The sequence below is a fragment of the Rhipicephalus microplus genome, chromosome 2, assembly GCF_043290135.1.
Source record: "Rhipicephalus microplus isolate Deutch F79 chromosome 2, USDA_Rmic, whole genome shotgun sequence".
Lineage (NCBI taxonomy): Eukaryota > Metazoa > Arthropoda > Arachnida > Ixodida > Ixodidae > Rhipicephalus > Rhipicephalus microplus.
This window is the reverse complement of record NC_134701.1, coordinates 160,192,347-160,208,960: the sequence shown is the minus strand read 5'-3', so window position 1 is coordinate 160,208,960 and position 16,614 is coordinate 160,192,347.

The following is a 16,614-nucleotide window of genomic DNA, read 5'->3' as shown; positions in this document are numbered from 1 at the left end:
CGTGCACGGTTTTATGAACGCACATAAACGTTATTGAAGACGCGCTAACGAGCATGGAATGATTACATCATGCGGAGGCAGCGCAACTTCATTGCGTACTTCCAACGCAAGTCTACATGTACATTTTTGTAGAATAATATCTTTTACCATAAATAGGCAAGCAATATTTCAGTACTAACTGGAAAATTCTTGACCGCGTACACTAGTTTACAGTCCTGTGACAGGGCAGCTCAGATAATTGAAGTTTCTGCCACCAGGTGATTGATTGATGTGTGGGGTTTAACGTCCCAAAACCACCATAAGATTATGAGAGACGCCGTAGTGGAGGGCTCCGGAAATTTCGACCACCTGGGGTTCTTTAACGTGACCCTAAATCTGAGCACAGTACCACCAGGTGGTGCCAAAGGTTATTTTCATGATTTTCAATGAAGAAGTAAAAATATAAAAAAATATCAATCCACTTCTCACAAGAAAAATAGGATAGTCACTATGAGAAACAACCTTTTCATCCATGCAGTCATCTCATTTGATGTTATGGGCAGTTGTCGGTCTCTAATGATTCGAGGTTATTTGAGCTCACTTTTGGTTTTGTAATAGGCGCCCCTTTCTCTTTCATAATTCGTTATGTGAATGGAGTAAAATAACTGAACTGAAAAATCAACTAGATTGGTTGGTTGTCTGACTGAAATTCTTTAAAGAAAGAAAAAAAGAGAGAAAGCTCAGGCACACGCACACTAAGCTTCTTCGTGTCACCCCACTTCGATAGGGATACGGCTGCTAGTTCTTTTTTGGGTGAAGCTCTTTAAGCCATGGGTCTTTCCCTCCTCTGAAGTAGTAGTAGCATGTAGGCACCTTTAATTTATGAGTTGGTCAATAGATGGCGCTTTGTGTATATGTTCTTGCGAATAATATAACTAGATGGCGCTAATAGTTTTCGCAGCATATCCGCGGAGCGAATAATTATGAGTGGGGCGAAGCGTTCATCCGTCCATCCGTGTGTCCAACCATCCTGCGTCCGTCCGTTCACCCGTTCATTCATCCATTCGTTCGGGGTTCCGTCCGTCCATCCGTGAGTTCGTCCGTCTGCCTGTCCGCCCATGCTTCCGTCCGTCTGTCTGTCTGTCCATCCATCCGTCTGTCCATGAGCCCATGCTTCATACCATTCGTTTGTGAGTCCATCTGTGCGTCCTTCCGTTCGCCCGTTCATCCATGCGTCCGTGCTTCCGTCGTTCCGTCCGTGTGTCCGTGCTTCTGTCCGTCCATCTGTCCATACGTGCTTCTCTGCCCATTCATCCGTCCGTGCTTTCGTCTTCTCATCCGAGCCTCTGCCCATCCGTTCAGATGCATGGATGAACGCACGCGCGGACAGACGCACGCTTCACCCCACTCATCATCATTCATTCCTTTGATATTCTGATTTTCTTGACGACTAGGATACAAGTTCGGGACGACTAAGATCTATCCCATTTTTTTTCATGTGTTCATTCTAGGTGCGATATTTTTTTTCTTAAACTAAGAATTCTTGCCAAGAATGACGGACACACGCACGCACACACAAACATACACAAAACATTTTTCTGGAAGTTCACTGAAGGAATGTTTACGCGTTTACTCGAAGGAATGTTTACGCGAATGAATGTTTACGCGTTCTCAAGGGGTTGCTCTCATACGATGAGAGCAGCCCCTTGAGAGCATCCTGTTGCGACAAAGTCGGTCGCGCGGCGGCCTCTATTCTTCGCCTGTGTGAATGCACTCTACTAAGCAAAACCAACATATAATAGCCACACTTAACAGGAGCAGTATAGAAGACGGTGAAAATGAGGAAGAGGCGTGGTTCTTTATAATGCCTGACAAACAGGAAGGACTATCAGTTCCTTAACGGCGTACTTATGTGTATGAAGTTAACCACGGGAAAGAAGAAAACGACAGTATACATTACGATTATCTCTCCAGTCCAAAAAATAAGCGTGCTGTGCTCGCATACCTCCGGACAAGAGGAGTACTGCCAACGCCTTTAACATTAGAGTCATGCGTCTTGACGCCGCAAGAAATGAACCCTCCTCTAGAAAACAGCGCAAGGTTTAGAATGCCGCTTCACTGCTAATCTTTCGGCTATTCCCCCCACGCTAGTAAATTCACAAGAGTATTCTGAAACTTCTTTAGCTGACTTTAGTAAGACAGTGACATGCTTGCAGAGGACAGCTCTAGGATCAGATGTAATTACCAATTCTATGTGAAGAGTTTTACTCCAGGAATCGCCTGATCTGCTAGAATTTGTAGATTAGTCATTATGGAACGCATGGATACCACCAGAAAGGAAACTCGCTAAAATTATACTGCTATTAAATAATCAAAATGAAGCGTACATATTGGGTAGCATAAGGCCAATCACACTCACATCAAAATGAGTGAAACTGGTTGAGAGAATCATCAATATACGAGTAATGAACTTATTTATGCTCTTCAAGCAGAAAAATAGACCTGCAGATTGTACTACTTCTTTATTTTTAATAGTCAGAGTACTTCTAATGTAAACAAAATTCAATTCCTGGGCGTATGCTTTAGCGATCTTAGTTGGTTCGAGCATGTAGATAACCTTCGAATAAAGATATCAAGGTCTATCGGTTTAATTCGACAATTGCAGCGTCTACTTCCAGCGAGAGTCAAACGGCAGCTGTACTTTCTTTTATCCACTCGCAAATCATGTATTGTATTCTAGTCTGGGGTACGTGCAGCAAAACAGACAGTGAAAGTATTATTCTCCTAACTCACGTTAACTACCTCAGTCCCCACAAATACGCTCCTTTTTCGTGTGTACAACGTTATACCATTCCCAGAGGGCTACAAGGTACAACTAGTCATGCTAATCTATAAAAAATTAAGAATCACTTTCAGAGTTTTTCTGATACATATTTAGGCAGAGATCTTGCATACAATCTACGTGCTGTTGCGTTGGTGTGGCCGATGTGTCGGACTAACTATGGCATACAGTCAATTGATAATCAAATTGTTTTACTGTGCAACAAGATTCTTGAAGCAACAGAATACGCTAGGGAGACGAAAAACATTACAAAATTTAAGAAGCGAACCACGAATGTAATAATCCAAACCAACTTATAGGCACCCAGCAATGTAGTTTACAAGATCTGATGATAGCGTCAGAACACACAGCCTAGCGAGTAGGCGCAGCAAAACCGAGTCTTCCAGTGCGTAGCCTATAGCGAGTAGACGCAGCAAAACCGGACTTGTGCGTGCATATCACTTTCTTCTTTAGTTGTGAGCAAGGGGGTCACGGCTGATTATGTAGGCGCCCAGGAAGCGTTCTTTGAAAATGTGCTAAAACAGGCAGTGACACTTCAGCGTGTCACTGTTTTCAGCGAGCGTTCCATTTTCTTAGTATCCCTGGTTGTCGGTACCAACAATGCTGAGGCAGCCCAAAGAGCTTCGTCGCGCCCCATGGTCCACTGTCGGGTGCCTATAGGGTGCGTGTCCTGAAGATTGTTTGTTGTAATCAATTTAGGGGCGAAGCTCTTTATAGCGGAACTCGTTCGTCCCTCGTAGCCGTTGTAAAAGTATGTAACAAGTATAACATTTTAACCTCCAAGGTGTTGCCGGTGAGAGATTTCTTCTGTGCGTTGTTGAACAATAGAAGATAGTGCTCAATGTACATGCCAATGGCTGCTAAGGGGGAATGAGAGACAGGTTAATTCGGCTTTTAGTTAACGCGCACACTGTGAATTTTTTGTTGTTCAACAACGCACAGAAGACAAGAAAGGGTTGCTACTTTATACTCGCTGGGCGTAACCTCCTAGGTTTTAGAAAGGTTTAGCGAGCGTTGGGCCACAATGCCTTGAATACAGTGAACTAGTATATACCATGAACTTGAGGTGGTTAAAGGTGGGAAGTAGACACGAAGCGCAAGCCGTAAGAAAGTGTGCGTGTGCCTACTCTCGTTCAGTCCTTGGAATGTCCGCTGGATGGCGGTGCTTCTGTATGAGGAATATATGATGAAAAAATCCGAGATGGTGGTACTTGGAGTGTTGAATAGGTGGACGAATGGACACACAGACAGATGCATGGACGGACGCACGGATGGCTGCACGGACGGATGAACGCATGGACGGACGCAGGAGTGGATGCATGGACGAAAGCAGGGACGGACGCACCAACAGACGCATGCACGGACGGGTGGATGGACGCATGGGCGGCCACACAGACGGACGCATGGATGGACGGAAGCAAGAACGAATGGACGGATGGATGCTTCACCCAACTATCCATCATTCACTTCGTGGATATGCTGCCATTTTTTCTTTATCATTATTTTCCATATTACACACAAATTGTATGTATTTCAGTATATGTTGCTAGTGCTGATAGCGTCTTGTACTTATCGCTAAGGAACAGCTTTGTTTGAATATTTAACCGATATTTTCCCGCACGTTGTAGAGCCCATCGTTTTTTATAATTTGTATCTGTAATTTTGATTGTTTCTCTCTACTGGTTTGCTGTACCTGCCAGAGGCGCCTCACGAAAAGTGGGCCAAGTCAGGAGACGCTCTCTCCTTTTGTCCTCTTCATGGGCATTTTTGTGAAATATGCCCGAATTATCAAATAAATAAAATTAAAGAGAGGTCAACTTTAAGCCCCTCTCAAATTGGGTTCATGGCTGATTGTTCAATTTGAAATGCCCATGTTGATTTAGAAAGTCGACTTCAGCTAGCTCGGCTACATAACAAGTATGCAGCTTTAGCTAGCTTAGACATCGCTAAAGCATGTGACACCATGGAGCACTGTATTTTGATATATCGATTAGAATAACTTAATTTTCCAAGGCTCATTGCTACTTCCAGTGGTATTTAACGTAATAATGAGCACCATTCCATGTCAACAGGACATAACAACTTATGTTTATGCAGAAAATATCACGTTTTTTGCACTGGCGGATAACAATCAGAATTTATATAAACGGTATACACGTACATTTTCTTGAAGAGCTGGGTCGACGGCAATTGCTTTCTACTTATTCCGAGTAAGTGTGCCCTTCTTGTTTTCCCGCTGAAATACCCCGTGCACATCTGTATTACCATCATGAGGATATACCACAGGCGGAATCTGTTAAATACCTTGGAGTAATTTATCATACATCGCAGAACTGGCGACCTCACATCGAACATATCGCCGGAAAAGGTGCACGGGCCATTGACATATTACGTAGGGTAAGCAACTACCACGCATGTATGACAAAACACACACTTATAATGGTTTGTCACATGTACGTTCATACTATTTTAGAATTTAGTTGCGTACTTTTCTCTGGAGCTCCAGCTTACAAGTTACGGCCTCAAATTCTTACGCAATAAGTAGCTTTGCGCTTATGCCTTTGCTTGCCTAAAACAGTTGCTAACAATATGTTGTACATCGGATCGAGGTGGTCCCCTCTCTTTCTTACAGAATTCGCCTTTCGACTATTTAGACACTCTTAAGAATTTATGAGTCACCATTACGACAGTCACGGACCCGACCCCGGAATCATTTTTAGGGGTGAAGCTCCTAAAGCCGTAGGTCTGTCCATGAATATCTCTTTGCGACCGGTTCATAACCTCCTAGTTGTTGACTCACTCAGGAGGTGGCGCTAGTGTGAGAGACAAACAGACAGACAGACGGACGGAGGAACAGAGACACGGATGGACTGAAACGCATGGACGGAAGCATGGACGAACAGACAGACGAATGGACGCACGGACGGACAAACGGAAGCATGGGCGGACTCAAGGATGGATAGGAGGACTCACGGACGGACGGACGGAAGCACGGGCGGACAGAAGCACGTACAGACGGACGGACGGATGGATAGACGGACGGAAATACAGACGGACAGAAGCACGTACGGACGGACGGACGGACGGAATCATGAACGGATGGATGGACTCATGTACGGACAGACATAAGCATGGACGCAAGAACGGACGGACGGAAGCATTGACGGTTGGGCACAAGGACGGGCAAACGAATGAACGCTTAGTCCCACTCATCATCATTTACTCCGTCCATATGCTGTGATTTTTCAGTGCTAGATGGCCATGATTTCACACACCACAAATTTTATTTGTCGATAAGCAGGGACGGAGGCGAACGGACTGGAGCTTGTAAACATATGTATGGGCGATATCATCTTGACGCGTAATAACTCATACCCTGTGAAATGTCAATGTGACGATATTTTTTAATAACGGCAATTTATTTCCCGATAATATTTTAAATAATTTATTAGAAGATCACCAGTGAAGAATCACAACAAATGCTGTTATTGTTATGGACGCATCACAATGTGGCCAAAAGTGAGGTTTAGATATATTTAGCCCGAATTAGGATTGGTCTTATTCCCTTCGACTACTCGATTTAATACCCGTTTTTTGGCTGAATTTCTGGCAATAGTGCTCACCTTACGCAAGTTGAATACGGTGATTATGTCAGGTGTTGTATTAACTGATTCTCTATATCACTCTGTGCGGCAATTTCTGATGTTGCTGAATCTCAAGTAATAAAGGCGTCCGCGCACTTCATCTGCACATTTGAGAAAAGTATACGATTAGTTTGGGTGCCTGGACATGAAGGCTTGTTTCTTAATGTAATGTCCGATTCCCTAGCTAAGTCGCCAATAAGTGGATTGATTTGACTGTACTTTGCATCATCAGTTTATGTGACTGCTGCTCTATTCCACGGGCATGAACTTATGGAAGTATTTGGAGACACAGCTCTGAGAAACTTTACCCTATATCGGCATTTATTATATTTCTGGCGAAGAGCCTTCTGCCAAACTCGTAATTAGAGGAGGAGGAGGAATAAATGAGGAAGGACAGGGATGTTAGCCAGTTCTCAAACCGGCTAATTGGAAGTAGCAACCTCAAGGCTGCGCTGCCGGGTACCGAATCTAAATTTCTACAAAGGCAGGTCTGCTCAGGCACCTTCGCCACTGTGCGCGTTCTGTAGTCAACTGGAAACAATATAACATTTCTTTTTGACTGCTGGCGGTTAACTGCAGTACGAAAAACCTTTTTAGAAATACACTTGCATGTTATTGGTACAGATTTATGTGCCAGTCAATTTGTTTTTTGGAGCCTCTATTTATGGGTTCTCCAGTGTGAAGGTATGCGCAGCTCTTAGGCACTACAATGATAAAACTGATTGGTTGACTAATTCATTAGTATTATTGATCTAACGTGTCTACAAAAATATATATGTGTAAAAGATAAGGGTATTGTTCTAATTTCAGGAAAAGTTTTTAATTAAAAAATTATATGCGCCAGATTGAGTGCCATAATTTTCGAGGTAGTCTGTAATTTCTTTATTATATAACCTTGAATATTTTAAAGCTGCATGCTACTGTATAAAACCACTCAGTTCTTGAACAATGCCCATAGTGGGTATGCACCACGGCCTACAGATGAACAAGAAAAAAAAATGCCGCCATATCCACGAAGTGAATGATGATGAGTGGGCGAAGCTCCGGAGGTAAACCTGGTAAACCATGAATCCTCCGTACATTTTGCCCACTCGATTTTATTGCAACGCTCCCCCTAGCGTACGTCGCCGCACTATATCGAACGATGACACGCGCCATATGTGGCATCATTCCTATTTTATAACACCTCGCATCTTTCATAATCAACTACACGTATCGCCGTCTAGTTTATAACATCTTGCATCTTTTGGACGGACGGACGGACGGACGGACGGACGGACAGATGGACGGATGGATGGACGGACGGACGGACGGACGGACGGATGGATGGACGGACGGACGGACGGATGGACGGGCGGATGGATGGATGGATGGACGGACGGACGGACGGACGGACGGATGGATGGATGGATGGATGGATGGATGGATGGATGGATGGATGGATGGATGGATGGACGGACGGATGGACGGATGGATATGGCTGTACCCTTTAGATCGGGCGGTGGCTAGCGTAATACTTAGAACTGAACGAGAGGTGGCTACATACAGGGGACGCACAGCCCACGCCTTAAGGAGCTTCGCTCCTAAAAGAACGCGGTTCTATTACTCAGACAACTACAGTTGAGCTTGCTTGCTTTTTTGTTTATTTATCTAATTATTTCAATTTATTGACATATTTTTAACCGTGACCTTGCGGCATTGTCTATGTTGTCATGAGCATCATCATCCATCCATAAGCTTATGCCTCGCGTTGGAAGCTACGAAGCATCAGATTCCTTGTTTCTCGAGCTGGTAAGCTTTTGCTAATTTATCGCGGGCATTTCTAGAAATAAGAACCTATTGATGGTGACAGACCTTTCATTTTTATTGGTTCCAAATGCGTAGAGAACCTTAAACAATGAAGCTTAGTTCATGCACGTCCTAATGTTCTGCCTATGTCGCACTGGAACAGAAGCCCTGTTTCATGTGACCTTCTGGGTGCACGTTAGAGAACCCCCGGTGGTCGAAATTTCCGGGGCCTTCCACTACGGCATCTCGTCATAATCATATGTGGTTTTAGGACGTTAAACACCACATATCAATCACCAATTCATGTCACCTTCTGCCCTGGGAAAACGAAATGCACCGAATTGTTCTTTTACATGAAATAAACAGACGAGAATGCTAATTGAACCTATGCACAGACGCAAAAGGCACTTGTACATTAAAAACTTCGAAATTGCGTCACTATAACTTATACAAGCACTATACGCAATTTCACCCAGATTTGAATAAAACGCTGTGAGCTACGAAGAAACTACAGAACAAGAAACATGTCGCCAGTCAAAGAAGCGAAATAAAAAAAATGGGGGGGGGGGGGGGGGTGTGCTGAATTCGAGTACTATAACGAGTTGTATGACTTGTTTCCTTTCTTTAACTTGGCTCAGTATGTCGCTGCAGGAAATCCCTGTTTTTCCGCACGTAATAGGAGATACTGGGTACGCTTTTTTGTATCACGAAAAAAAGTCACAGCTTTGCCACAAAGGCGAAACAATGCACGCGATAGCAAAAAATCGGAAGGTCACGCCCAGAATGGCAAGCAAATCGAAACGTGCCCCACGTTTCTCATGAAGAAATGATGCACGAAACGTAGTCACAGATACAGATGAACGTGAATAGGCGTCTCAATTGTCAGTATACGCTGTGTCTGAAAAGCGCACCCTTTTGGCAAACGGAGGCTGTGCAACCATTTCAGTGACCTTTGTGTGCCCCGTAGCTATAACATAATTGTTGCAGTGTGAGCCGAACGCCAGCCAAGACGTCTGATCTTCCCCACCGGGAGATAAGGGTGCGCGAGACATCGTCCACTCCACCCCCCTTTCCGCGGGCCAAAGTACGCGTGAGAGGTGAGAGCCGTCACGCGCTCATTGCGCCATCTTGCTAATAATGCTGAAAACACGATAGTCCCAATCCCCCCGAGATGCCCGCTAACAGCGGTAAGAGGTAGAGATAAATAGCTTGTCGTCTGAACGTTGAAGGGGATACCCTTTGGTGGCTCAGTAGTTAACGCCTCATAGATTCCCCGCGCCGGAGTGTTTTTTTCTCTGTTTTTTTTCTTTTTTGCCTTTACATATATATAAATACTTAAACACATACGGTGCATGACATTGACGCTGACACCCACGCCCATGGCGGCGGTGAAATCCAGCCGAGAATATCCATATAATTGCTATCGCAATAAAAAAGCGCCTTAAAAAGTTATCAACACTACTCGTATTCAGTTATTCAGAAACAACTAGGTAAATTTGGTGTAAAACCGGGAACACGGCTCGCTGTGGTTGTCGACGAGGTTTTTCCTGGCACTGACATCTCGAGATCACGTATTATATATCAAGAGCAAAAGTTTGCGGGACGTTGCATTCACAACAAATGCGAATTTCCGCTAAACCAGTGCCCATTGCTTGTAATCAAGGTTGTGGGGACTGTATAGGTCGAAATGTCAAGTGCAGTACAGAACATTTATTTCGAAATTACATTGCCAGACAAGGCGCGAATTCAGCACTATGGAACATTTCGCGTGCCGCAAACTTCTGCTGTTCATAGCACATTACGATCTAATGTACCAGTTGGGTGAACATTCCATTATTTTTTTACGACAGTGATGTTGCCTTAAATCTAAAGGTGTGCTAGAGAAGGCGGCATACACCCTTAGTACAAACACATTTTATAAAAATTGGCTCCGTATCTGCATGTAATCTGCAAATGTCGTCGAAAGACGATTGTCTTGCGTGTGGAGAGAGTGAACAATTTATTTGATGTTCTTCGCAAGAAAATAGGTGAATGGTATTCTGGAGGCACTGCGTTAGATTGCCTCGAGCGTGCAGCGGAGGCAAACGAACGCATCAAGTCACGTCACTTGTGAGACATGAGCGTCATCTGGCAGTTTTGTTTTTTTTTTTGAAAACGAAGCGCGTGACTCTGAGACGAGTGTGCGCGCCCGTCTCAGAGGTGATAAGGTGTAGAACGCAAGGCGACGGGTAGGTGCCACTACCGTCTTGTCTTAGCAAAGCGTTGGAAGCACTCACCTTTTCGTGCAAGCGTTGCATGGTCAGCGCAGCATGATAAAAGCTATTGTCCATAAGATTACTTATGTATGCCTTTTCTAGTAAAAGATACACATTCAGAATATATATATGTTATTATGGTGCCCCAGACATGCGCAATAATCGCTTGTAATTGACAAATGCACAAGTATGAACGCTAAATCATGAGCAACATTAGTCGGCGCTGCGGATGGGGTCAACCATTTCAAGTACCCGGTGCCGTTAAGAGTGGACAAACAGACAAATGCGCAGACAGACAGACAGACCAAAATTTTTACGTCGAAGGTCCCCAAGAAAGACTATCGTCTTTAATAACGCATGACCTTAAATGATTCGGATAGTACACAATTTGCGCACTTGTCATTTGGTGCCACGTACCACCTTGCGAGGCGTTGACGCGTCGGTAGAGCACGCTATACTTTCTTAGGAAACCAGTCAAGTTCCCGAACCACTTCGGGAAATCAGCTGTTTTTCCAGTTATTCCACCAACTTGGGTTCATTTTTGGCTATTGTGTCTCCCCATGTTCTATTCACAAGGCTCTCTTCTTATAAGATCAGTCCGAACACTCTGACAGTGCTTCCAGTGCAGTGCAATTTGTGTTCCTATCGTCTTTGTCTTTACAGCTGCGTCAGTCATGCAAACTCTTGACAGCATCCACATGTACTCTATTATGGCCATTTGATACTGGGAGTTCCAAAGCATAGTTTGTTATCTGAAGGGGACTCAGGGTTCAATTGAAAGGAAGGTAATTCTGTGAGGAACGCGCAAAAAATTGTAGCAGCAGCAGGCTGTGCCGCGTCAGGGTGGTTATTGCTCTAAATAGATAAATGGTCACCCAAGTATTGCATCACCCTTGCCGTGCTCGTCTGGCTTAGCTTGCTTTCATGCTTATGGTCGTTGTTGGATAATAAATGTCACCATAGGAACATATGATATGCAAAAAGCTCCGTTACCATGCATGAATGACACTTTCCGAAATCGTGTTCGTGCTACAGAAACCTGCCCGAGCTAGAATTGATGTTTGAACTAAATGGCACTGCGAGGTAGTATGTGCCGAGCCTGCCTGACGCTTTCCCGCAGTAGCAGGCTGCTAGCGAGAAGAACCGTCACTGGTGCATGCACGGGACCAAATGTTGGACGTCGTGACGGTTTGCAAACATATTTGCCGTCAATTTTATACATGCCCTATCAGTAATATGGCACTGCTTCTTCAACGGAACACAAGCATTTAAGATCCCATTAAGTACAGCGCTTATGTCAAAGCCATGTTCAGACTCTAGCCATGTTCACTGCACTCGGATGTTGCGGGTTCCGTCAACGTGATCATAACAAGAATACCGAAAAGAATACAGACGTGTGCTTTTCGCAACATTGCCACAACAACAATCTTCGGAAGGTATACCGGTGTAGTACGAAAGAAGTGACCAGAGAAGCATGGATTGTGGTCGTAACAGCACGTTTTATCGCTCTAGCCTTTTCGCTTCACTCGTCGAGCTCGAGCTTGTTGCGGCATGCGGTGCTGCATAATATCCACAGTATTCGGGCAACATGCAAGGCACAAAAAAAAGTATGCTTTTTTTTAATTTCGCTGAATAACATCATAAAATAAACGCAATCAAGGTGACTTACGAACGTAAAAAATATAACACACGAGGGGACGTGAAGTGCAACTCGCTCCTCGTGCGTAAGCAGCTGATCGTTCGTCGACGCTATCACTCCCAGTGCGTGGCCCACCGCCGTGGTCTAGTGGCTAAAGTACTCGGCTGCTGACCCACAGGTCGCGGGATCGAATCCCGGCTGCAGTGGCTGCATTTTCGATGGAGGCGGAAATGCTGTAGGCCCGTGTGCTCAGACTTGGGCGCACGTTAAAGAACCCTAGGTGGTCGAAATTTCCGGAGTCTCCACTACGGCGTCTCTCATAATCATATGGTGCTTTTGGGGCGTTAAACCCCACATATCAATCAATCACTTTCAGTGCGTTGAGAGCCTTGTACGTCCAGTGAAAAATTGTCGTCGTCAAGAAGGTTTCTTTTCACATTCCTGCCGAAAGCAATCTGAGACATTTCCTTCGCTGAACGACTTCGAGAATACGAACACCGCTTCACTTACCACGTTTATCTGGGCACGGAGAGCATTTCGCTCTGAAATCCGTCAACAAGCGAATTGCTTGCTATGTGCTGCCATCTATCAACATACGTACAAAAACAACCAGTACAGCGTTGGCCAATGCGTGGGTGTACGTGAATCGGGACGTTTGCGTGTGCAGCCGAAACGTGGACTGGTGCGAACTCGCCTAACCCCCAGTCCTATTTCCAGAGAAACCTTTACCTCCGTCAAACTCTAGTTTTCACGTTGGAATACACATGGAGCATGTACATATTCCGTGAGGTAAGCGCTGAACCGAATGAAGAGATATATGACACGATACACTTGTATCTAAGGAGGAATAAGAGCCTGTTTTACCAAATGCGAAAAAACCGTTATGTCCCGTGTGTGTGTGTGTGTGTGTGTGTGTGTGTGTGTGTGCGTGTGCGTGTGCGTGTGCGTTCGTGTGTGTGTGTGTGTTGTGTGTGTGTGTTTGTGTGTGTGTGTGTGTGTGTGTGTGTTGCGCAAAGTCGCAAGATAAAGCTGAACACTAAATTTAAAAACATTTACTTTCGCAGCAAATGCAGAAATAGCAGATGTACAAACTTCATCTGCTCAAGCATCTGTGAACATCATTATTTAACTGATGCCAAGGGTTTTACAACGTCATGCTTAAACGTAGTGATCGAAATGTTTCTCTACATCTGGTTCCTTTAAACGTTGTATTATATCGCAGTTTAAACAACTGCCATTTGCTGTTAGCCCCATTCTGTGTTATTTAAAAATAATCTTTAGATATCTTTCTATTGGCGTGAATATGAACTTTTTGGCGAAAGCAGGTAAGCATCTTCTAAGTAAGTCAAAACTAATAAAAATCAGTACAATAGGTTTTCAGCTAGATATTTTTTGTTCTGTTTTGAATTATCTCCTTGGCATGCATAGCTTAACAGGTTTAACTACTAAGTTTGAGGACGCCAGTTCCATTCCCTTTTATATAGGCTGCATTTGGTGAGGTCCGAATGCGATAACAATAGTCCACGCTCAAGAAACCTAGGTTACTGAAATCCTAGACAACTCCGCACTCTCGTGCCCCATGATCAAATCGTGGGTTTGGCATGTATATTGTACAGTTTTTTAGGCACTTCTGAAGTATACAGCTTTTCGCTAAACATAGGTATGTCCACCTTTCACGTGCAGAAAAATACGAGTGCGTTTTTGTCGTATACAGACCACTATCATGTGGTACAACTTCCTTTTTTTGAAGAGCTGCTCAGTCATGCAGTGAGGACAAAGGAAACTTCCATTAAGAGATGACATCTTTATAGGTGTGTATTCATTTCTGCCTTTAATTTATCCTGCAGTTTTTCAAATACATCTCACAAATTTGGTTCAAGGACTTGTCCGTGATTTAGAAGAACACGGTATCTCTGATAGCGCAGCAAAACAATTTTCGATAACATAAGCATTCATTGATTAATCCATCTGTAACACATTTTGCGAAGTTGAATATTATTGAACCATAAGTGAATATTGAAAACCTTCATGTACTTCCTTGAAAGTGGTGACGAAGCTTGCAGCTGCGCAGGACTATGTGCGCTCTTTTATCTTAAAGCTGCGCGGCAACGCCGCCGTGACGCGACGAAACCAACGCCGGCAGCAACTATTACACAAAACGCGCAGCAACTATTACACAAAACACACGTCACAAGCGCTTCCTATCAAGACGAATTCATACCATCTGGCCCGATGTAATTGTTTAATGATTATCATGTTTGGACGATCATTCACCTTCGTCATCTATTCAAGTCACCCGATACCCAATTTGGTATATGTGGAGCGAGCGAAACGGCCGCGAGCGTGCTATGAGCGTAACATGTAGTCAAGTTTTACATGACACGCATGTCATTATTATCATGTTTACACGTGTCATTTACCTTTGTCGTCTATTCCAGTCACGTGACACCAAATTTGGTATAGAGTGAGCGGAACAGCCGCGAGCTTATCATGAGCTGGTATGTTGTCACGTTCTTACATGACACGCGTGCCATTACTACCATGTTTGCGCCAGTCATATTCGGTCATTCCAGCGACGCAGGCGGGGACATGTAGCCGCGCTCCAAAGCTGTCACACAGTGATAAACTGCGACCCAGTTCGGTCTCTCAGTAGCCATGAACCAATGGACGCGTCTTCACACTCTGCGACGCTGACGAGCACGCTGGCGGCATCACCATCTCGCCCGCCATTTCGACCTACCGCTGCGCCGCCTATAGTTGCTGGAATGATCGATTACTTTCGTAATCCACTGAGGTCCCGTAACATCAAATATGGTAGATATTGTAGATATGGTAAATATAGAGTTTCCTAAAATTAACTAGAGGGCACTCTGGCACTGCGATCGTTCAGCGACCATGGGAATGATGGGTAGTACACACATTTGCCCAGTCTTCGTACTTACGGTTGGCGATTCGTACTTGCGGCTTCGTTTATTGCTGTGTTTCGGTTTTGTTTTGAAATAAAGATTTGACCCTTTTCAACTTCGTGACCCAATTTGGAAAGGTAAGTCTAAAAGAACGAGCCCCGCCGCGGTGGTCTAGTGGCTAAGGTACTCGGCTGCTAACCCGCACGTCGCGGGTTCGAATCCCGGCTGCGGCGGCTGCATTTCTGATGGAGGCGGAAATGTTGTAGGCCCGTGTACTCAGATTTGGGTGCACGTTAAAGAACCCCAGGTGGTCGAAATTTTCGGAGCCCTCCACTACGGCGTCTCTCATAATCATATGGTGGTTTTGAGACGTTAAACCTCATATATCAATCATCAATCAAGTCTAAAGAAACGAAGCGGTGAAGCACAATCGCAGAATATTTGCTGATTTTCATTTCGTGAGAGATCAGCTCCAAGCCACACGAACACACACGGAGCCAAAACCAGGCCAGAAGTACGAAGTTTAGACAAATGTGTGTACTACCCATCGTTACCATGCTCGCTGAATCGCCGGGCGTTGCAGCTCCCATAGACAATAGCGCCAGAGTTCCCTCTAGTGTATATTAAGAAACTCTATGGATGTGGAGCGAACGAAATGGCTGCGAACGCATCATGAAGGGCACAATATACTCCGACGTAACGTAGACGCGCGCCCACGCTGTGCGGAGCGACGCTATACGATTGCAGAACGCGAGCACTATATTGTCTGATGCCAGGCGTGAGGGGTGTGATCAGCGTCCGTCGGCGCGGCTCAGCGGCAACCGGCTCGAAGGGCGACATGCTGCATTTCGCGCCGATGACGTTACTCAGACAGCACTGCGTCTGCCTTTCTTCGTGACGGGCGGATGCCGGGCACGCACAAACGATCACGCGTCAAAGCAACGCAGTGCGGCGCAGATTGCGTTTGGCATGTCATCACCGGCGCGATGCGAAGAAACGAACGCCAGCATGCACGCGCGCCGGGTCACGTCGAAGTGGATTGGCGCCTTGGGTGCGGGAAGTAGTCATCTTCATGATGACACGCATCTCATCATTAGCAGTTTGCATCAGTGACATACATTCGTCCTCCTTTCACATGACGTAATACCGAAATTAGCATATGTGAAGCTAGCGAAACGATTGCGAGTGCATCATGAGCGATGCATGTAGTCATGTTGTAACATGACACGCATATAATGTTTATGTTTACACCAGTCACATACCTTCGTCATCAATTCACGTCCCGTAATACCCAATGTGGTATATGTAAAGCTAGCGAAATGGCCACGAGTGCATCATGTGCGTGGCATATAGTCATGTAGTAACATGACACGCACCTCATGATTGTCATGTGTGCACCAGTCACATACCTTCATCATGAATTCACGTCCCGCAAAATCAAATTTGGTATATGTAAAGCTAGCCAGACGGCCGTGAGCACATCATGAGCGTGCAATGTAGTCAAGTTGTAACATCACACACATCTCATGATTATCATGTTTGCACCAGTCATATACCTTCG